The 24,289-nt window shown below is 36.1% G+C and overlaps 1 pseudogene; it reads right to left on the reverse strand.

Moving 5' to 3' along the window:
- Positions 1-13,466: 13,466 nt before the first annotated feature.
- LOC147579011 (U6 spliceosomal RNA) lies at positions 13,467-13,524 on the reverse strand (annotated as a pseudogene).
- Positions 13,525-24,289: the final 10,765 nt, after the last annotated feature.

Raw genomic sequence — 24,289 nt, forward strand, 5'->3', positions numbered from 1 at the left:
GAGGGAGATTATGGATGCACAAATATGGGTATAAAAAAATAAGAAATGGCCTTTGTCTTCAAGATGCTAAAATTCCATATGTAGGGAGAGACAATTAACTCACAGGAATAAACTAACTAATATTGAATCGATAAAATTCATAGTAGAGATTTTTTTTTTTAATTTTTTTTCAACGTTTTTATTTATTTTTGGGACAGAGAGAGACAGAGCATGAACGGGGGAGGGGCAGAGGGAGAGGGAGACACAGAATCGGAAACAGGCTCCAGGCTCCGAGCCATCAGCCCAGAGCCCGACGGGGGGCTCGAACTCACGGACCGCGAGATCGTGACCTGGCTGAAGTCGGACGCTTAACCGACTGCGCCACCCAGGCGCCCCCATAGTAGAGATTTCAAAAGTCAGAAAGAACAGTTCAGAGAATGAGGGGAGACCCATTCGTTGAAATAGCTGCCTCTTTGTCTTGGGGCAGAGCTACTCTTACCTTCCAGGATGAGTGGTTGGATCAACACTCAGGCTCTCAGAACAGAGTTTTATGTTTTCATTTCAACAGAAAATAGAAACATTTTTATTTTTCTTATTAAAATTTTCTAAGTATTTTAAAATCATTTTAAACATAAAGATCTAGAAATAAATGTTAGAAAAGGTAAAATTGTACACTTTAGTAGTAAAAACCGCCAATGGAATATGTGACCTGACTTCATCCACCTCCCGAAGACAGTATGAATTGAGTCTGAAAATGTCACCTAATCCCCAGGCACCTGACATACCTACATCTCAGCTAACTCATAAACAGAGTTGAACCTCTACAATAATTGCAGCTGATGACTCTGATTCAAGTCATCAGGCAGTGAAATGGCACCTTTGGTCATTAATCTCTGAACGAAGATCGAATACATAATGAATCAAAGAAAGATACTTGAGAATAATTATCCATCTGCTAGGCCATAAAATTCCATCAAGCTTAATTTATATATAGAGAGAGTGATTTTGACTCGGTGATAAGCTATTATATTCCATCATTCTATTAATAAATTTTAGCATTTTTACAGTAACTTACATGATTTGTAAAATTACATTAATGTTTATTTTCTAGTTACATGGAATTTCAAGATAAAGCTTCAAGATAAAGCAAGAAAAAATAAAAACAGACATGGAGTTCTAAAAATTCTCAGTTGATTAGGATGCCCTACTGGGTATTCCTTCCAAGATAAGCATATGTTTTATTTCTTTCATTATTATATGGAATTCCAATAAAAATAAAGTTAAATTCACTACAGTGATATCCAAAAAACTGCTCCCTGTAAAAGCCATCAATCCTTTCATTTCTAGTGAAGTTCTACATACCTTATAAATCATAAATTAATTCAGTCTTGAATTGAATCACAGGACCTAAAATACTTTAAAATTAAGTATAGCAGAGAATGATTTTTTTTATCAATTCCAGAACGAGGGCGCCCTCAAAGAAAATAGGGCATTAGACTTTTGTAGAGGTTGCATATATATTTTGTATGTGGCAGTAGTTTTAGGGTGGTAGATGTGAAAGAATTAGAAAATATAAATTGTATACTTTCTTATTTATAAACCAAACTGAGGAATTCTCTATCTTGACTTGCAAATTTGTATCACCTTGATTAATCATGAATTTTTATGATACATCATAATACCTCAAAATTCTAACAAGGGGTCTTTGATTAAACTTTACTAACAAATTTATTTAATCATTTAACCATATTTCTTAAACATTTAGTCATTCAATAAAAATATAAATCAAGCTTATAGTTTTAAGACTATTCTGTGGAAAAAGAGCTTAATGAAAGCACCCCAAAAATATTTGGGTGTTATCAGATTATATTACATTTGCCAATGCCATGCACAGTATTTGTAAAATAGAAATCTATAATTCATGGCCAAGTTTTGGACCAGAAAGGAAAACAAAAGTTTTGAGTCTAGTTGTTGAACAACAATAAGAATTGAATTTTGAATGTTAGAACGATTAGATCATTGAATTATATGGCACCCAACCCACAAATCTAGGTCCCACGGCTTTGAAAGGAGGTAGCTGTGTGGATACAATAATACGTTATGGCAATGAGGGTTTGGTGGAGATGTGCCCATCATCGTCGGCAGCAGAGCTGGTGGACTAGGAGGGAGGAGGGCTGGGGGAATCCAATGAGCATGTCCCAGAGGCAGCATCACCATCAGCTGTCCAACCAGCTATGAGGCAGGTGGACAGGTCCAAATGGTCTCTAGTTCAGTCTCTGACCACAGAAGTATGGTTTTTAAGAGCCTCCTGAGTTTTGTACTACCAGTGGTGCCTCAGGTAACTTTGGTAGAGATAGACCTAAGGAGATACGTAGGTCGCATAGGCATGACAGTACAGCTCTTGGACCACAACCACCTAGGTTGCCGTGAGTCAAATCGGTGTGGTGCTGTGGAAATGGGTAGACTAGAGGGGTTTTATGAGTTCACCAGGGACAGCAAACTGTCCCTCTCCTCTCCATGCGCAGTAAATAAAATAAAAAAGTTTTTTTAGCAGTTGAATAAGACATTAAAAATGATTGTTGAGAGACAGAGAGAGACTCCATATATCTAACACAAGCTTTAAGGCATTAGACTGTCAGTTGACAATTGTGTAATGACATAAGAAGTAAAGAAAAGATAATGTGAGGGCAAGCTAGATGTAATGAAAAGTCAAACACTGATGTATTAGAGAGTGAATGATTCCACACTACTTAAACTAGCTTTAATGGAATCTTAGAAGAGAGAAGTCATTCAATAAAGTGTTTTCGCTTAAAGGAAACTTTAAACTTAAGGAATCAATACCCCATATGAGCTCAGGAAAATACAATTTGTCTTACTCCTGGAAACTAAAAATGCTTCTGTTTAATCTCACTCTTCAGAGTTGAATAGTGTTGGACTGTCTCCCTTTCTCTATTGCACACTGGTTCAGAATATATTTTTTCAGTGGTCAAGATGGATGAAAAATGAGCACAGCCTTATAGTAAACAGCAGCCCAGCACTTCTTACATATTTGGCAATAAGGCATCAATTTCCATTCTCAAACATGTTTGCTTCTTCAGGAAATTTCCTGAAATAAGACCTCTCATTCTTCAGATTTCATTATACTCAATATCTTACATGCTTGTTTGTAATACCATTAGCAACTACTTATAGCAACTACTTTTCTATGTGCCAGCAGAATAGTAACTGAATTACATGTAGTACTTCATCTACATCTGCCAATTCTAAGTGGGTAATATTACTGTCTCTGTTTTATAGATGAGGAAAGTGAGCACAAAGAGGTTAGATAAACTTCCCAAACATTTGAATGTAGAAAATCTATCTCCAGTGGACACTTTTTAAATTTTTTTTAATATTTTATTTTATTTTGAGAGAAACAGAGCACAAGCAGGAAAGGGGCAGAGAGAAAGACAGACAGGCAGACAGACAGAATCTGAAGCAATCTCTGGGCTCTGAGCTGCCAGCACAGAACCCAATGAGGGGCTCGAACCCACAAACCTCAAGATTATGACCTGAGCCAAAGTCTGACTCTTAACCAGCTGAGCCACCCAGGCACCCTCCAGGGACACTCTTTTAACACAAACAGTGTTAACTACCCTATAGAATTTATAGTTAACACTGTGTACACATGTTCCTAAATGATAAGATTCACATAAGATTGATCATATGTTCATGAAGTATGGCAACTTATATGCCACCAAGGGTTTTTATTTATTTAAAACACTTGGCAAGAGAGGAGCCTGGGTGGCGCAGTCAGTTAAACATCCAACTCCGGCTCAGGTCGTGATTTCGCGGTTTTTGAGTTTAAGCCCAGCGTTGGACTCTGTGCTGACAGCTCAGAGCCTGGAGCCTGCTTTGGATTCTGTGTCTCCCTCTCTCTCTGCCCCTCCCCTACTCACACTCTGTTTCTCTCTCTTTCTCTCAGAAATAAACAGTTTTAAAAAATTTAAATACTTGGCAAGAATAAAGACCTAAGTCCAGTGGTATATACCTAATCAAAAATTATTAGAACTCGTGAATGAATCATTTCAATCATGGTATTGACATATCAAAGGATATGATATTTGCATTATATCTATTCCATATTAGTATTTGTTCTCTTTTATGTAACTGCCAACTCTGTTTTTAAAATAACATTCTCTGGAGAGGGAGAATGGATTCACGTATGCATCTGAAATAAATTTCCAGGAGACAAGAAATAGAAGGCAGAAGAACAGGCTCAGTGGTTTCCATTCGGTGCCGTTCATTGCACCTGGACCTCTCAGAGTTGAGGACAGGACTGCAACAAGGGAGCTAGCAGGCACTGGGAGTAGCCTGAGGAGGACTCTGACCTTGTCCCCACCCTTTGAACTAGCACAGTTCTCTTTCATCTATTTTGCATTTTCAGGGTGCCGTGCAGCTCTGTGACCAGGCTAGAAAGAGCTGTGCAAATGAAGGTCCACTAGCCACTCTATGAGCAGAACAGCTACGGGTGCAGGATTGCAATTTATGAAAGTGTAGAACATCTCTTAATCTCAAAGGATACTCTCAGAGTAGATTCTTTTAGGAGAATCTGAGGTCAATAGATAATCACCAGGTTACAGTTTGATGGGAGATCAGAGACTCTGGGAACTCATGCCAACTCTTAAACAAGACACCTCTAGGGGTACCTGGGTTGCCTCAGTTAGTTAAGGGTCCAATTCTTGGTTTCGGCTCAGGTCATGATCTCAGGTTTCATGGATTCAAGCCCCAAGTCTAGTTCTGCGCTGTCAGCACAGAGCCTACGTGGGATTCTCTCTCTCTCTCTCTCTCTCTCTCTTTCACTCCCTGCCCTTCTCCTGTTTGCTTTCTCTGTATCTCCCTCAAAAATAAATAAGCTTAAAAAAAAAAAAAAGGCACCTCTAGGGAAAAGCCTCTAGGATCCATCCCTCATTTCTAGAAAGGAAAAAAGGTGGTTGAATGACCCCTGGTTTCATCCTTCGCTGAAAAACTTCTTAGCATCTGACAACTTCTCAGAATCCAAATCCACAATTAAATTATCTTTCAGAAAGCTAAGCAATAATTGTCGTCCTGGTGACAGCAAAAAAAAAAAATAATAATAATAAATAAATAAATACTTCCTCTCCCTTATCAGCAGTGAGGTCAAATTATCAACAAAATGATTTTATTACCTACACCGCCAGTTTTTCACTGTTTTTTCAGTTCGCTTGGATGGAAAGGGCACAATTAAGGTCTTTTCCAGAATCATTTAAAGGGAAACTGAAGCCTAGTGTTAAACTAATTAGTCATATTTGAGGATGAACAGTTTAATGATGATCCTAAATGCTTTTGATTCTTTTTTGAGAGGTAAGTGGGTGTTAAATTATACATAAAAATTGCTTCTCATAAAAGAAATATTTTATTAAAATCTTTTTAAAAGTTGGATACATTCTCATAATCAAATTTCCTAAGAAAAATATGACAAAGGATGATTTAAATTTCCATTTACTGAAAAGAAGAATAATTTATCAATTAATTTGTACCAGGTACAAAATCCTAACAAATATTTGAGATAATCCTGAGGAAAGTTATTTTACTCATTTGAGAGGAAAATAATTTTTGTGTTTTACAAAGTGATTACAAAAATATGCTGATTATAAAGAAAATTTGTGTTTTTTTTAACACAAACTTTCAGGTAGCTAAAAGGAAATATAAACTTAAGAAAAAAATTTTTTAAGGTTTATTTATTATTGAGAGACAGAGACAGAGCATGAGTGGGGGAGGGGCAAAGAGAGCAGGAGACACAGAATCCGAAGCAGGCTCCAGGCTCTGAGCTGTCAGCCCAGAGCCCAACGCAGGGCTCAAACCCACAAACTGCTAGATCAAGACCCGAGCCGGAAGTCGGACACTTAACCAACTGGGCCACCCAGGCACCCCAAAACTTTGAAGGCTAATCATTATTTCGTTTGACAGAATTGGAGAAGGAAACTCGATACATTTTCAAGCCAAATCTGTTTGCAAGGAATATGGTAAAAATCCTAATGTCTCAGAATTTGCAACTGTTTTCTCCTTTAATCACATCTATTCCTAAACATTTTTATAAAAAGCTAAAATAAAAAAAATGAGACTAATAAGCACTAACTTTACAAGGGCCATTTTTTGACATAATTAAATTCCTATTCAATTAACAGAGGTCTCTTCTCCAGGTTTCGCTTGGTGTTTGGGAGTTTAATACATCAATAAAGGATTGGAATTAATGAAACATTACATAAGTATGTGCTTTATGACACACACTAGTAAGGATCAGATCTTCATCCTATTTTATCTGTTTTGCACAAATTTATTTCTACTTTAGATAATTATATTGTGCCAGGACTTAAGGTTTAAGAGACAAGTAAGAAAGACTGCCTTCTATTCAATAGATTTCAGTATCAGTGGGAGAAACTTTCCCAGGAGAAAAAAAAAAAGCTCACTCATCTATTATTGCTAAAATAGGGACTGGGAAGAGAACTATTATTCTATAATGCTTTCATTTTCATTTCAAAGAAAGATGCTAGGTGCCTTATCTCTATTACTACTAAGTGCACAAACTCTGACTAGATTACATGACTAGATTAAATTTTATAATTAAGAAAAATGATTCTTTTAGAGATTAATTTGCTTAAAATCACACAATTTTGATGGAACAGTTCTAATTTGAACCAAGGTAGGTCCCACCCCACTCACATTTCCATGCTGTGCTTCTCTTCCTTTGAAACAGCATGTAATTAAATCTCTGTGAACCTGACCTCACAGGCAGAGACTTAGCCTGTACTCCTCAGAGGCTAGAGGCAGAATCTTCCAAGTGTCAGACTTGAGGTTTGGCTACAATTTGAAATACGGCACCTGATTTAAGTTTAAACTTAAAAAAAAAGAAAAAGGAATAAAAAGAAGAAACGTGGGAGTAAGATAACCCCAGAGCTTTATTATCTCCATAGTCTAATGAATGTTAAAGGGATAAGAATTTCTGTATTTTTTTGGGGCGCCTGGGTGGCGCAGTCGGTTAAGCGTCCGACTTCAGCCAGGTCACGATCTCGCGGTCCAGGAGTTCGAGCCCCGCGTCAGGCTCTGGGCTGATGGCTCAGAGCCTGGAGCCTGTTTCCGATTCTGTGTCTCCCTCTCTCTCTGTCCCTCCCCCGTTCATGCTCTGTCTCTCTCTGTCCCAAAAATAAATAAACGTTGAAAAAAAAAAATTAAAAAAAAAAAAAAAAGAATTTCTGTATTTTTTTTTTATGCATGTGTGTGGCAAAAACAAAAATTTCATAGGAACATAGGTAAGGATGCTTTTTAATGCAGACTGCTTGGAGGAGGAATGAGTTTAGATTCTCACAGAGTTGATCTGAAGATGACACCTTCACATTGACATGACTTACTAATAGAGGAATGACATGAAGCTTATTTTAACATTGTCTTTATAAAAACTTCGGTACGAATTTAGCTTGTCATAAGGTGTCATGATTAAGAGTCCAGACCTTGTAGCAGGCAAACATGAGTGCAAATCCTAGTTCTTAAATTAGTAGTAATCTTTAGCAATTAACTTGTACATATTTTCTCATTTGTATAATTGGGAAATTACTGAGCATTCTGAAGTGGAGTTTCTTGGAGCAGATTTAATAATATATGAAATCTTAGTGCATACCTGAAAGATACATTAATAAATTATTTTTATTTTCATTATCATTGTTATTTTGTTATTATTACTGTTGCTTTTGTTGCTTACTATTGTTATTGTTGTCATAAATATTCTAGTACCTACAGCATTGTTGTATAGATTAATTCTAATTATGCACCTGAATAAAATGAAAAAACAGTTTATTCTGAAAACCTATAAAGAGCATAGGAGTTAAATGGGGTTGAAAATCCACTTACGCACTAAAACTTTTTAACTGTATTTTATTATATATTATTCAGAAAAAAATAATATAAAAATTAAAACCTGTTGAATTATAAATATTAAAGCAGATATTTATTTTAGGCATAAATAGGACTCAGAATATTAAGCATCTTAGAAGAATTTGTGAAAAACTCATAGAACCCATGCATTTTATTAATAATCATCTAGTACATATCTGTTTATTTATGTTTTTGGAAGCTTTTTGGTGCTAGTATTTTCTTAAGGTTAGCATTTTCTTTCCTAGAAAGAAGTTTTCTACCTCCTAGAAATAATTTCAGAAGTATATTTATTTTGGAAAGAGAGAAACTATGTAAAATAATTTGAATCAGTTCTTTTCACCAGAATTTTAGAATTAGAGAGGGATAGGGGCACCTCGGTGGCTCAGTCTGTTAAGCCTCCAACTCTTAATTTTGGTTTAGGTCAGATCTCACAGTTTGTGGGTTTGAGCCCCATCTCAGGCTCAGTGCACATGGCGCAGATCCTGCTTGGGATTCCCTGTCTGCCTCTCCCTTCACTGCCCCCGCCCTCTCTCTCAAAAATAAATCATTAACATTAAAAAAAAAAAAAAGAATTAGAGAGGGACAAAATGGATAAAGAAGTTGACAATTAAATTTGACCTTTGGTTATTTCATAAGATTTGATCCTTCTATTTCTGTGGTCTCTTTAATAAGTTAAATAAGTTAAATGCTTAGCCAACTCTTGTATATAGGAAAAGCAAAATTTTCCTCAAATGTTTGATCATAGATCCCAGAATAAGAAAGAGGCTAAAGAGTCAGAAAAATAAATAAATGGAGGGAAATACTGGTAGTGGTGGACGAAGGACTAGAGGTCATGCTTTTAGATGAAAATTATGGTCTAGGAATGAAGACACATGGACAAGAGCCAGATTGAAGACTCTAGTCAGATTTCTGAGTTCAAGACTCTGACAGAAGCCTTGATTAAGATACAAAACAGACCCTGTAAGTAAAGTCACGGGTACAAACAGAATGGAAATCTGTAGTTTGGGGACATGGTACAACTTTGGAGTCAGAGAGCTCACCAATACTAATGTGAACATCCTGTTGTTAAGGACAGAAAAGGAGGATGAAAGAAAGATTATGGGTGAAGTGCCAAGCCATCGATGAAGATGGGATAGTGTCTTAGATGTTGGTGAGTGTCTATAATGAGAAGGGGTAGTGCCCAAAGTCCCACACAGAGTTATCAACAGAGAAGCTATTTAATTAACATAACACAATGATGATGATGATCTACAAGCAATTGTCTGAATCAAAAAGATAGCTGACAACCTCATCTTGTCTCACTGAAGGAAGAAATGAGAAAAGTAGATTTCCTTTTTGGGAGCTGCTGGGTTATCAGGGAGTGTGGTGGGCTGAGCTGTGTCCTCCAAAAATTGATGCCCATCAAGAACCTCAGAATGTGACCTTATTTGAAGATAGGATTTTTGCAGATGTAATGAGTTAAATTAAAATTCAGTCATACCAGATTAGAGTGGGCCCCAAATCGAATGACTGATGCCCTCATAAAAAAGGAGAAGACACAGTGGCATCTGGGTGACTCAGTCGGTTGAGCATCCGACTTTGGCTCAGATCATGATCTTGCTGTTCGTGAGTTCGAACCCAGCGTTGGACTCTGTGATGACAGCTCAGAGCACGGAGCCTGCTTCTGATCTGTGTCTCTCCCTCTCTCTCTGCCTCTCTCCCACTCACACTCTGTCTCTGTCTCTCTCTTTCAAAAATAAATAAACGTTAAAAAAAGAAAGAAACAAAAGGAAAGACACAGAGACATAAAGAAGACTTTCTAGAAATAAGCAGAGACTGGAGTGATGTATCTACAAGTCTAAGAATACTAAAGATTGTTGGCCACCACCTGAAAGAAGCATGGAAAAGATTCTCCTGCAGACCCTCCAAAAGGAATTAAATCTCTCAACATCTTGATCTTGGACTTCTGGCTTCCTTATCAGTGAGAAAATAAAGTTCTATTCTTTTAAACCATTCTGTTTATAATTATTCGTTTTGGCATCCCTAGGAAACTAGTACAGAGAGAACGTAAATTTTCAGCTATTCCAAGAAAAGGAGAATTGAAAGAAAACGTTAAGGATAGGCATCATAGTTAACATAGAGATGGACAGTGATACACTTGGCCTAAAAAGGAAGGAACTGATCTGAGAGGTAATTATAGAGAAGGAGGTGATATTAAGTAAGATGCCTTGACCAAGATCAGCAATTGTCCATGATAGGGATTTTGATGTTGAGAGTCATAAAGAACACACAAAAAGACAGTATTAGAAAAGCTAATAGAATCAATTAACCCCCACTCAGAGCTATGCTTAAAAAATCTGGTCTGAAACTTCTTTATGAGAATCATCATGATATAACAGAACTCAGTGTTGTAGTCACACAGATTTGGATTATAATCTTTGTTCTTCCACAAATGAGTTACGCATATTTGGAAAATTATTGGCCATCGTTTATAGAGTTGTGAAGATTCATATGACATTTACTGAGCCCTAGTACATTGCACTCTATGTAAAGAAGATAGAGAAATGACCCCTTGGGTTATTGTGGGATTGAATAAAATAAAATACACAGTAAGCCCTCCATATATGTTAGCTTTAGTTGATATTAGCTTTTCTTCTCCCTCTCTGAGGTCTGATGATTAATACAAACTCCAGAAAAAAGAGGAGTGCCATCGGAACTATGTCTCTTCATGTAGTCCATTTGAATTTTGTGACATGCCAGTTGAAAAACCACGAGATTAATGTGTTGTCACAGAAAATGCTGAATGTAGAGCTTCAGCACACATTTTAAGATGTTTTTGAGGTGTGCCCAGTTCAGTAAAAATATGCCGATGACATGAGAGAATATGTTATTAATGACACATTCTTGGAACATTACTATATTTTGAATCACATGTTATCATTGCACAAGTGTGTACATAAAAGTAACAATAGATTACTCATCATGAGAATTCCCAAAGCATAAACACTTGTGCACTATCTCTGATATTGCTCCCAGATGTTCACACATAGTAAAAGGAAAAAGAAAGACTGTTCAAGCAAAATAAATAAAACTTCTCTGATAATCTTGCATAAATGACATCAAAATTATAATTTCTTAACTATATTCTCTATTGATAAACTGTTATCTCTAAATTAGAGTAATTAGTATCTATTCCCTGCTTTCTAGTTTTTCCCTTAACCTTTTGACCCAATAAACAATTCTACAGCATTTTTATTGGGGTAAATGTTCACAAACACTTTGGGCACTGAAGCAGGTCCAAATTATCTTCCCTTTCTTTAGGAATTCTAATTCCTTTCACTCACTTTTCAAGAAATAAATGTGAGCATTTACCATATTCCGTGAACTGGTCTAGGTATACTGGCCACACCTGCATCCCAGCAAATGTCATCCCTGCCTTTGTGGAGATGACACCAGGTGGAGTGGGGGTGGAGCAGGCTGGCTGAGGAGACAGGCCAGAAACAAGTAAACAAATAACAAGTAAATGTACATAATGAAATCGATATAGTAGATGGTTCATAAAAGGCACTGCTCAGTGGATGTCTCACTAACGAGGGTATGTGAGAAGTAAGACCTGAATCATTATCGAAAGTGAGATATGAAGAGAACTGAAGAAAACGTTTTCTAGACTGAAGATCAGAAGGAACGGAGACCCAGAAAAGGAGTTCAGCTTGTGGGAAGAGCATAAAGGACAACATCACGCACGGCAAGAGTGGAAAGGAAAACAGCAGGGCCGGTGAGGCAGGAGCCAGATAATGTAGCATCTCCCAGGCAAAAGTCAGGAGCATGGATTTTATTCTAAAAGTTTGGGAGAAGGCAGGAAGAAAATAGAGAGTTTTATGTAAGAGAATGCATGATTGGATTTATAGCTTAAAAAACTACTCTGGCTACTCAAAGAGAAGAAATTATAAAGGAACAAGCAGGACCAGTTACATAATTTGCAAAGTACAGCACAAAATGGAAATGTAGAATGCTTTGTTCAAATACAATGAACAATTTCAGGTGGATTACAGTAGAACATTAAACCAAGTGAGGGCCCCCTCTGTGTGTGGGGTCCTGTGTGATTAAACAGATCCCATTTCCATGAAGCCAGCCAGGCAGCCAGCCCTAGGTTCTCTCATTTTTTCTCTCTTTGTCTCTCTTCCTCCTCCCCCACCCCCACTCCACTCCTCACCTCCTCTCTGTCCACCAGCCTCCCTGGCTCACTAGCTTCTTTTTCTTCTCTGCATCTCTCTTACCTTCTCTAATGATTGACCTATTCTGCTTATTCAAGGTCTCTACTTCCCATAATTGGGTCTGCCATGGTTGTAAACTCAAGTCCAATTTTACATTAAGTTTCAACTTAGACCCCACAAGCAACAACATACAGAGTAACCTCATTTTTCTCCTGAAATTATCAAGGGGAAAATATAATCCATTCTTCATTCTCTAGGGAATAGTTCTATCATGGACTGATCATCCCCCATCAGGGGTAGATGGAGTATCATATAATACAAAAATGACCAACTGGACCTGCCCTTTACCAAGAAGTTTCTTCTCTGCGGGCACTTTTTAAGTAATTTGAGTATGATGTGGCTGCAGTAAGAGTTCCAAAATATATTTGGATCCATCTCTGTTTTGAGAGAACAATACAAATTTTAATGCAATGAACCTCAGTGTTTGACCTCCCCTCTAAAAAGCTCATTGTCATTTTTAATTTGACATCAAAAATTAATTTGGGAATATTTTTTATTTCCATGATACATGGTCAAAAAAGTTTAAATATTTGCAAGAAAAAATAAAAGATAATTGCTTCTGTGATATTTATCATTGTTTAATAACTGATATATTTCTTTTACTTTAAAATTGCTTGTATGCACTAAATGGCATAAAGCAAAAAATAATTACTAGCTTGCACTTATCAAGGGAAAACTAACTTTTAAAATTAACTGCTAGTCAAATTGAAGACTGCCTCTGTATATTACATACTGGATCATTACGTTTTATTTTTGAACCAGAATGTGATGAAGTATGAACTGTAAGTGTGAAAAGCGCTATGTCTATGGGCAACCTTCATCATCCTGTGTACCACTGATATTACACGTTCCCTTTTTGAGAGTCAAGAGACTTGTTTTATTTCTCAGAGCTAAGATTAGAACAAAAGGCAATGGATTTCATTTCAGCATATTTTGTTTTCCCCAAAGCCAGACTAATAATGAGGACCTTAAATGAATTTGAACAAGTATTTCACCATATTAGCCACATTTATGAAATGGAACGGTAGCTATTTCAAATGAAAGAGTTCAGTCTTATAATTTTTTGATTAGATAGATCTCTAGAAAGTTTCAACATGCAGTTGTGGCACAGGAAACAAGGTAGACATTTTTGAACATGACAAAATCATACTTTTTTTTTTTTTACAGTTTATTCATTTATTTTTACCCAAATGGGGGTACACTGTATACACCATTCTGCACTTTTTTGATTTAACAAAAATCTTGTTCCATTTTGATATGTAATAAACCCACTTCCTTCTTGTTAATAGGTGAAAAATATTTCATAAGAATATGCAATGCTTCACGAATTTGCATATCATCCTTGCACAGGGGCCATGCTAAAATAATACATTTGTAAAAGCTACTTTTATTGTCCAATTGTGTTTGATTTTATATGCTAAATTTTCTATTCTTTAAGTTTAGCATCTCTTAAAGTATAGTACACAGGCTATCTTCATAGAATCATGGGTGATAGATGGTGGGGAGGAGGGCGTGATATAAACATAGATTCTGGGCTTCACTTGAGGTATACCTACTGAATCAGAACACTTAAGTTATTTTCTATGACTCCCTCTCTCCATCACTACCACCAGAAATGATCCAAAAGTGATTAGAAATGGTTCATTCTCTTCAGCCCCATCACCTACCAACTAATCCAAAGTTTGTTCCTTTTGAGGGCTTGTCTTCTCCAAGATGACTGACAATGGAAATGCCTATTCCCTTCAGGGAAAACCATGGGACTGTGATTAGGCCCTTGTTCTCATTAAAGTAACTATCAGAACACAATACGCAACCCAGGACATTCAGGTTACTTAGACTTACATAACCTTGAGACTCAGTCAGGAAACCTCAACTCCAGGTTGAGCAGCACAAAAAGCCAGGCCAAGCTTTACTGGGTCTTTCCCAAAGATAGTGTTATTTGTGCATCCTGTACTTAGACTTCTGGATAATCTGCCTCACTCTACACTATTGAAAACAAACTACATTTATAGGCACAGTGTCATGTTGGTCCATTAAAATAAAAAATTTTCCTCGTTTCATTAAAAGCAAAAGCCTACAGAAACTCATCCAAGATCCTAAAGAGATTTTTTTTCCCAAAGTCTTTTCCAAAGGTAAATCTCACCTCTGATTCTTTTTTTATATATTAAAAATATAATGTATTTAACTCAGTGCATCTAAAATATTACCATGTCACCATTTGATAAATATAAAAGTAATCATTGAGATATTTCACATATACTTTTATGCCAAACCATTGATATATGATGTGTACTTTATACTTACAGCATGTTTCAGTTTGTGTTAGTCACATGTCAAGTGCTTGATAGCCACAAGTGGTAGTAGCTATCATATTGGATAGAACAGATCAAGATGATGCTAAGGTCCCTTCAACTCTTAACTTTGGTACATGTCTCATTATTATGTATCTCATGATGCCTGAGTCTTTTTAAATGGCTATGGCTTAAATCTAACTCATGATAAAATAATTAAGGTCTTTAGCATTTTTTTAATTAGGAACTGAAATGGTCTAACAAAATTATTCTTTTCTAATTTAATAATTTATCTTCTCCTCCTAATAAGGAGAAGATAACAAAAGTTATAGTATATAAACAATGTCCTTTGATATATTTAAAACTAACATAGCCAAAATCAAAATTTTATTCAACAGAAGACTTATGCAGCATTTTCATTGTTTAGGCGTATACAATTTCACTCATGTAAGTTGCTTGCTGTATTTTTTGTCAGATCAGCTGAATGTCAGACATATAATTGAATTTTGAAATCATCAATCTGCTCTAGGAGATATACACCACCACACTGGCATAAAGAATTGGTTTAGTGCAGATAAATCTACTAGCTCTTTGAAATCTAAGACATGCATTTCTTATAACGAACCTAGCACTATAGGGCTTAGAGTGACCCATTACACATTTCCAAAATGAATGATTGTTTGAAACTGTTAGAATTACCTCAGTATTAATCTATAATAAAATTAGAAATGCTTGTGAAAGACACAGAAAAGGGGAACACCTTTATTTTTAACGTTACCATGATTCTACAAAAATTCCATATATATTTATTTGGAAATGTATATTATGTATAATATGGATGCTCTTGATGGAAATTAAGCCTAATTTTTATTTATAACTCTGAGGAGAACAAAATGCAAAAACTCTTCTTTCTAAGTTGCAAGAAGTGTTTTAAGTTTTCCCTCTCTCAACAATCAGAGTTGTGCATTTTGATAGATTTATCTATTAAAATGTTTTAACTTTTTAATATTTCCAATAAGTAGTGGTTATTAGTTACAGATACTATTCAATTAGTGTAATCATTTGCTTTTGAAAAAAAGAAAAAGAATTACACATTCTGTTGATGCTCTTTGCCTAGTTATCAAGAGAAAACAAATCACATTACTGATTTTTGTTCCTTAAGTGAAAAGAATATGTATGTGTTATACATTGATATATTCTTCTTATCCAAAAATGGAATTAAATTTTTGTGGATTCAAGAGTACATGAGAATAGGATTTGTAGTTTTTCTATAACCATTTTTTTTCCCTTCAAGTCGTGTTACAGTAGTGAAAGTAATCATGATGGTCTTATTTTCTAAACTATTAGGAGAATGACAAGCCCAATTTTTGCAGTGGCATTTATTTGACATTTCTTTCAATATTATACTATTATCCAGAAATAAAAATGAGAAAAAAAAATCAAACCTGTTTTTTTTTTAGTTCAAAAATGAAAGCTTCAGGGGTGCTTTCAAAATTATTCTGAATGTTGTTTTTATTGAAGAGCTCAATGAATAGAAGTAATAAAGTTCTCGGCAATTTATATAAATCCTATTTATTGGTAGTGTGTTTTTCTAAAGAAAATTTAAAGAAAATGGGTTGTATACCTAAGAGTTGTATACTAAGAATCACTGGTCTAATTTTAAATATCAACTAGCATTTTCAAAATGCAGATAATCAAATAGTCAATAAACTTACATCAACAATTACCGTGGAAGAAATGGCACTCTCTGTTGGCATTTCAATTACGTTTGCTCACAAGAAAAGCAGCATATGCAAATCATTACTCATTTAAATCAAAAAGTATTGAGTAGAGAGGTCACACATGTGACAAATCAGATCAAGAACAGTCTATGATAATTGGCTTTTATAAATAGCTTGTTTCAGAATAATTTTTGCCTATTTCACTTAATCTGAAAAAATGGGGATCTCAGTCTTACTAAAACAATCATGAAATATTAATAAAGTTTAATGAATTATTATTATCCTGATTCTAAGTTCTCTTCAGGGCATCTTTCTATTATAATAACAAGAGACCAATAGAGACATGTAAATGAGGAAGATCATTCACTGATTGGCCTATACTTGAAATCATCATTGCAGTGTTGGGTTCCTGACTTTGTCCTGATTTATTCTATTTTATTCTCTTTACTCTGTTGCATTACCTCCCCAATGATATTTTTTCTTCATCAGAATTAAGAAGAACTATAAATAATACTATCTATTTTTGCTGGACAAATCTTTACTTTTCCTTTAAGAACCATTTCAAACATTTTCTTTCTTTCTTTCTTTCTTTCTTTCTTTCTTTCTTTCTTTCTTTCTTTCTTTCTTTCTTTCTTTTCTTTTCTTTTCTTTTCTTTTCTTTTTTCTTTTCTTTTCTTTTTTCTTTTCTTTTTTTATGAAGTCTTCCAGGTAGGCTGCCCTTCTGACATTCTGGATTCACATCTCTTCTTGTTTATCACCATACATTTTAATGAAATATTCACAAGATTCTCCTTAATTCTTTACACTAGGACTGTATTTCACTTATTCTCATAGAACTAATAATGTTGTGATGGGAAAATAACATTCAGCCAAGTAAATGTCTAGGTGTTTCTGCCTTCCTTCCTCCTTTGCTTTATTTCTTCCTCCCTCCCTTCCTTCCTCTTCCTCCACAAATACAAAACCTATTCTACAACATAAAATGATTTTATTTCTTTGCGCAAATTTTACCTTGTAAAATTATCTTCATGATTATCTTATATGTTGGCTTGTAAATATTCCATTTCGAAGCCTTTCATACTCTCCTCAAACCTCTAACACTGCTTCCCCACTGTCATCTCACCTATAAATCTCTTTGTTTCACTGTGGGCTACATTAAAAAGAAGCAACAGAAGAAAATTTACACATGCTCCCGACAAAATAACGAAGGGTCCTCTTTTTAGTATGGAGGATCTGTTCATTCTTGTGTCCTAAGAGCAGCACCCTCACACGTGCCCTAGATGCCATCCCTCCTTGTCTCCTCAAAAATATCCAAACAGCTCCGGCCTCTCCAGAAACATCAGCTTTTCTCTCTTTTTTGGATCATTTTTACCTGCATACAGATATTTTGCTATTTCTTGCCTCTTTAAAATATCCTTTTGACCCCACTTTACTACAAATTATTGCCCTGTTGCTCTGTTCTCCTCTATAGACAAAATGAACAACTCCCAATTGCTTTTTTCCAGTAGTAGCTCAAATTCTAGGATGGTCTCTGAGACTCCCTGCCCTCTTGTTATATACCATCTCCATAATCCCTGGGACCACATATATGATGGATTTAATTCTCTTGCTTAGGTTTTGATACATAGCACAGTTAACCTTAAGGTAGAAGGATTATCCATGTTAGTCAGAACTGATCACAAGAGCCATTTGAATGCAGAGAATTTTATTCCAGCTACACAAGGAGAGGAAGTCAGACATTCAGAATATGAGAGAGATTTGACATGAGAGAGATTCTCTACTGCTGGCTTTGAAGACAGACATGGTCACAGGGCCAGGACCGAAGGAGGCTTCTAAAGGTTGAGAAAAGTTCCCAGTTGATAACCAGCAAGGAAACAGGGACCTCCATCCTATAACGATAAGGAACTGAATTCTGCCATAACCAGGTGGTCTTAAAAGTGAAGCCTGAGCTTCAGATGAGAATATAAGCTGGCTGAAACATTGATGTCAGCCTGGTAAGAGCCCAGACCGAGGGTCATTCCAAGCCAGACTTCTGATCTAGAAACAACTGTCGGCTAATAAATGGGTATTCGTTGGGGCGCCTGGGTGGCGCATTCGGTTAAGCGTCCGACTTCAGCCAGGTCGCAATCTTGCGGTCCATGAGTTCGAGCCCCGCGTCGGGCTCTGGGCTGATGGCTCAGAGCCTGGAGCTTGTTTCCGATTCTGTGTCTCCCTCTCTCTCTGCCCCTCCCCCGTTCATGCTCTGTCTCTCTCTGTCCCAAAAATAAATAAACGTTGAAAAAAAAAAAAGTAAATGGGTATTCGTTTAAGCCACTAAGTCACAACTAAGGGATAATTTATTTTACAGTACTAGAAAACTAAGACATTACCCCATTTTCCTGTGAACCCATCCCAAACAATCTTTAGCATCACCATTCCAACAAAACAGGTCTTCAATGACTTCCCTATGGATAAATTCAAAAGACAATATTTGATTCCATCTTTCCTGACCCATCAGAAGCATTCCACCAAGATGACCACTTTCTTTTTCTCCACTGAACCTCTGTGGTACAACATCCTTTCAGCTTTCCTTCTACCTCACAGGCCTCTTTTCTGGCTCCCTCACACTTTCTTAAACTTGGTTTCTGAATTTCCACTTCACCCCCTCTAGCCTTTCTTCTTACATCTCTGATGCCCCTTATCAATCTCCTTTGCTAGTGTTCCCCTTATCTTCCTGACCTCTCAAATGGAATGTTCTAGGCCTTCCTCCTCAGAACTCTCTTCTTTGTTTTTGTTTCTTTTTACCACCTTCCCCCATTTCCCCACCCCCCCATTCCTCCACAGATTGGTTCTCTATTTCTACGAGATGTGTTGCTTTTAGATTTGGTGCATAAGTGAGATCATACAGTATTTGTCTTTCTCTGTCTGATTTTCTCTGTCTTTCTCTGTCCTGATATCCTTCTGCCAAAAGCTGATTCTTCACAGTCTTCCTCATCTCAGTAAATGTCATCTTTACCCTCCCAAGTGCTTAAATTCAAAGGCTTAGAGGTTTGACTTAACTCTTTCATGCCTCCTCTCAAAAATCCAATATATCAGTAAACTACTTTAGACTATACCTTCAAAGTATACCCAGAATCTCGACTATTGCTTTACCGTCTCTACCACTAAGCACCTGGTCCAAGCCACTGAATTCTCCTGGAGGCTCTTATTGCTTCAGGCCACCACTACCACCACCACCACACAATCAGAAATACAGGGTTTTGAAAAGCACCAAACATGACACAAATTACATCACCCCTTTGACAAAACTCCCCACTGCCTTCTTATCTCAGACTGAAAATGATTTACAATGGCTTCCAAAGCCCTTGATGATCCCGCACTCAGCTGATTTTGTCTGATTTTGTCTCCTGCTATTTTCTCTTTGGTCCATTCCATTCCAGCCACATATCTTGCTCCTTCTCCAGCTTGGCAAGCTCATGTCGGCATCAATTCTTTACAATTGCTCTCCCCTCCGCCTGGAAAGGCTTCTCTCTAGAGACCTTGATAACTTAATTCTTAACTTGTTTCAGACACAGTTCAAAACTCTTGTTAGAGAGGCTTTCCATAATCCCTGAATTATTTATTTCTTCCCTGCACCCCCTCTGTTTCATTAACCCCTTCACCTAGTTTCCCAGCCTTCTTTTTCTCTATAAAATGCATCACCATTTGACAAATTCTATGCATGTTTTCAAGAAACAGTTTAAGGTTTGTTTGACACTAAATTGTCAAATTGAGGGTAGGAATATTTCCTTCACTCTTGATTTCCCCTACACCTCAAAACTGTCTGGTCCATAGTTGATGCTCATATTCATTAAATGAACGAATGACTTGTTAAAGATGATATACAAACCAACTAAATGGTTGAAAAATTTCTGTGAACTTTCATACAGAAACTGATTTCCGCCAAATCAATAGCTTTGGTCCCTAGCACACTGAGCTCCCTGACACTCCAACTTGCCCCCCTCCGCAACTACTTGAGCAATCCCTCAGAAGAGTTGTTACATTTAATAAATGCTTTCTATTTGGGGAGAGAGAGAGAGCACGGCTATTCTCCCAGAGTCAGATTCATCTTTAATGTGAGCACAGCTACATCTGCCTCCCAAGGGTGTGGTGCGTTTCAGATATAAGCGAACCTTACATTCCATAAAAATCTAAGTCATAACTTATTGTACAGTGACTGATTTTTTTAAAATACAGCATTATGCTTGGCAATGAACAAGAAAGAGACAAAACAATATCAAATGCAATGATCCACATTTTGTTATGCACAACGATATTCACTGTGTAACAGAGGAATTTTCTTACCGGTTTCTCTATCCTCTTTATTTCTTATGAGCAGAAAATAGTATCTAAAAGCTCCAACTCAAATTATTTTTGATAAGAATACTCTGCCTAGGTGTTATTGTATACCATAATGTGCACCACAATGAAAAGCACTTAACGCCTGCTGTATTACCATCACTGATGCTAAGATTTGTTACAGTAAATATATTGTCAGATCTTCACGTTGTTCTGAATGAATAATGGTTAGAAAAGGTGAAAAGGTTTTTGTTTCCTGAAGTTTTTTGAGTCTTAACTGATTGAACAATTATCATGATTGCTCTCAATCCACTGCTGAGCCACAACAAGAGAAAAAGAAAAAAAAGAAGAATTTATGATTCTCTCAGGCATAATCACTATGCAAATGACTACTGATATTAATTTAAAAGCTATTGGGAATATTAAAGGGTTTACAATTGAATTTTTGATAAAATAGTTCATTAAATGAAATAGAAGCATGAGATTATGGAGGGAATTATGTACTCCAAAATGTTGAAAATTATATTTCTGAAGGCCATGGTTTTTGTATCTAACATTAAGATTCTGTACATAAGTTAATGTATATTGTTTTGTTTCTTTCAATCACATGATAAATATAGGGTAACAGTTTCCTGTTAAGTCAAAGTCATGCATACATTTTCACTTATTTTTAACATATAACTGGTAATTCAAAAAAGCAAATATCCTTAGTTTTGTTTCTTTGCCTTACTCATCAACGTATACATATAATAACCCTGAAAATGTACATCAAATTTAAAAACTGATGTGATAAATTAATAATTGGAATGATAAAAATTCGTTTTAATATTAACCACCATATGCCTAAGAATAACCATAAACAGAGTATCTCAAATAAAGCAAAACATAATATAATTGTATCACCTAATATGCACCTCCACTTTTAGTGTATTGTATACGCTTCTACACTTGTATGAATGTATACATTCATATAAATCTACAGTTGTATGTATGTCCAACTTCCATCTAAATAAAACATTGATAAAGAAATCAGGATTCAGAGAATGAGTATAGGTAAATAATCTTTTGGCTTAGTAATGAGAGTATAGGTAAATAATCCTTTGGCTTAGTAATGATTCAATGAGTATTCTGTTTGAATATATTTATCATTGTTAGCCAGTTACTCTTACAGAATTTGACAAAAGGATCAAATATTTATTCTCACGCAAATACAAAATAATCTTGAGTATGTATGCTATTATCTCCATTTAAGGTTTGAATTATATATTCATTCCGAACAATAAAATGAAAGTATTTGCTAATATTCTATAATTTCATAAACTCATCTGGACCTTTTCTGTCTCATTCAATTTTAGAACCTAGGGTAACCAGCTGAAGAATGGGGCTAATTATAAAAGACCAAGAGTATGTGACCATGTGTCAAAATTGATAAGTGTGCCTCAGGAAGATTAAATGGTGTTCTAATGTCAAAGAGATAAATGCTTAGCTCCAAATAACCTGGGAGCAGGTATAAGATGACATGACCTAGCAAGCCACTGGCATTTCAATGACTCCATGGCTTACCCTGGTACAAGAGTATCCCAATTGTGCTGCTAAAATACTTCCCCAAAAGAATCAAAAAATCTACTTTAATCTTAGAAAAAGTTAGGAATAAAAGACTTGAAAGGTCTTGGAAAATGGGGATTCCAAGAAAATGAAAAGTATATTTCCACCTCTCAAGCAAAAGCTTCTAGTATTATCTGAATGTTTTAGAATGAGTGAAGTATTATCAGTCAAAACTAATGACCAAATAAGACTTAGTATGTAAATTATGGAAGGGTAGGACATGGACCTCTAACTTGTGACCCCATAGGCTTCATTGCGAGGAGGGGGCATACTGTCCCAGGATGTAGTGGTTCTGGAGAACACTCACTTTAAGTTTAGCCACTATAAATAATAAGATTAAAAAACAATAACCTGACAGATTGGAAATTGGCGGTTTCAAGGAAGAAACCAGTTTCCTATCACACCATCAATGCTACCAAATATATTTATAATAATGATTAAAATTTGTAATAGGTCACATGGAAGTATGCTTGCAACATACAGTGGAATGTGGGAATAGATCATTTGCTGTTGATATGCTCAGGTTTAATGCATATATGTAACAAAATGAGAACATTAATAAAAATTTCAGTTTGGGTCTTTCATAAGTACAAAGTTGGCACAAAAATGAATTTCTATATGCTTCCACTTTTATTTAGGAGTTTATAAAAAGGGGACAGAGATAGGACAGGTGTAAGACAGTTTCTCTAAGGGCTTCCTCTTTAGAACAATTGGTGAATTGATCGAAATTAATACTGGGCTCATAGTTCAGAATTCGTTTAGGACCTCATCCATATCTAAATCCTAGACTCCTAACTTTATGACTCCTTACACATATTTCTTTAAATTCTCTGTGCTATTATTCAATTTCAGCAATGCATCATAACCTCACCTGACCGATTTCAGCCACCCACTACCTACTCTCCTACCTCAGGTTACACTTCAGTTGTGTCAAAACTGCTGATCAAGGCTATACCGATCCTCATGAAGCAGAGTTCTTACAGTTCCCATGATAGGAAACAGAAAATCATTGAATATTTCTAAATAAATTAAATATACTTCCTCAAGCTGGAATGGAGGACTTGGTGCACTAACATCCAAACCATTCCTCTGACCTTATCTGCTACATGACTCCAACCAAACTCAGTTCTCTAACACATTTAATAGCTTCTAATATTTCTTGACTCTTTTCATGTTCCACTACCTCATCTTTACTCATACATCCCTTACACATTCCAATATATCTTCAAAATCATTTAGTTACTCCCTCAAAGATACTTTTTCCATTGTTAAAACAAGATAACAGGTCCAAAGTAGAGTCACTCACGCTAAACCCCCCATTGCCAAACTGAAACTTGACTTAATTACATTTTGACTCTCCCAGAAACGGAATCTTACACCAATCAAGAATTACTTGATCTGTTCTAGTCAGGTAATCTGCACCACAAACCGCTGCCAGCCCCTAAAGGAAAGTAATCCTACAATAAGCAACCTGTTTGTTTCTTTTTTAAGGTTGTTTGTTTATTTTGAGAAAGAGAGAGCTCACATGCATGCCTGAAGCGGGGCAGGGGCACAGAGTGAGGGAGACAGAATCCCAAGCAGGCTCCATACTGTCAGCACACAGCCCTATGTGGGCTTGACCTCACGAACCATGAGATTATGACCTGAGCCAAAATCAAGAACTGGATGCTTAACCAACTGAGCCACCCAGGCGCCCCAGGCAACTTGCTCTTTTGCTGAGTATAACTTCCTATTCCTGTTCCCTTCTGTCTAGAAAAGTCTCATTTTATACAGTTCCTTGGAGCTCTCTTCTCTGTGCTGGACTGGATGCTGCCTGATTCGTCAATTTTTTGTTCAAATATACTCTTAAAAAGTTTTAATGTGACTCACTTTAACACCTTAAACAATTGATGGCTTCTTAATTTGAATGTGTGTTCCACATTTTCCTAACTCTTTGCAATCTGCTTTGGTTTATAACTAGCTGTTCCTTTATCTTGTCTTTCTCTCAGGAGCATATCCTTAAAGCAAGGTCTGTGCCTTATCCTAAACTCATGCTGAACATATGATCTTCTGTAATCTCTAGGAATTGTTTTCTTTTTTAATTAAATGACTGTTTAATTCTCTATTTGAATTGAAAATGATTAAAATATGGACACATGATACTTATAGGTATATAAAAAATTTATTTACTATATTCATATTATACTCAATATGTTTA

This window comes from Puma concolor, chromosome B4 (genome assembly GCF_028749965.1).
Source record: "Puma concolor isolate L17-30 chromosome B4, mPumCon1.1.hap2, whole genome shotgun sequence".
Lineage (NCBI taxonomy): Eukaryota > Metazoa > Chordata > Mammalia > Carnivora > Felidae > Puma > Puma concolor.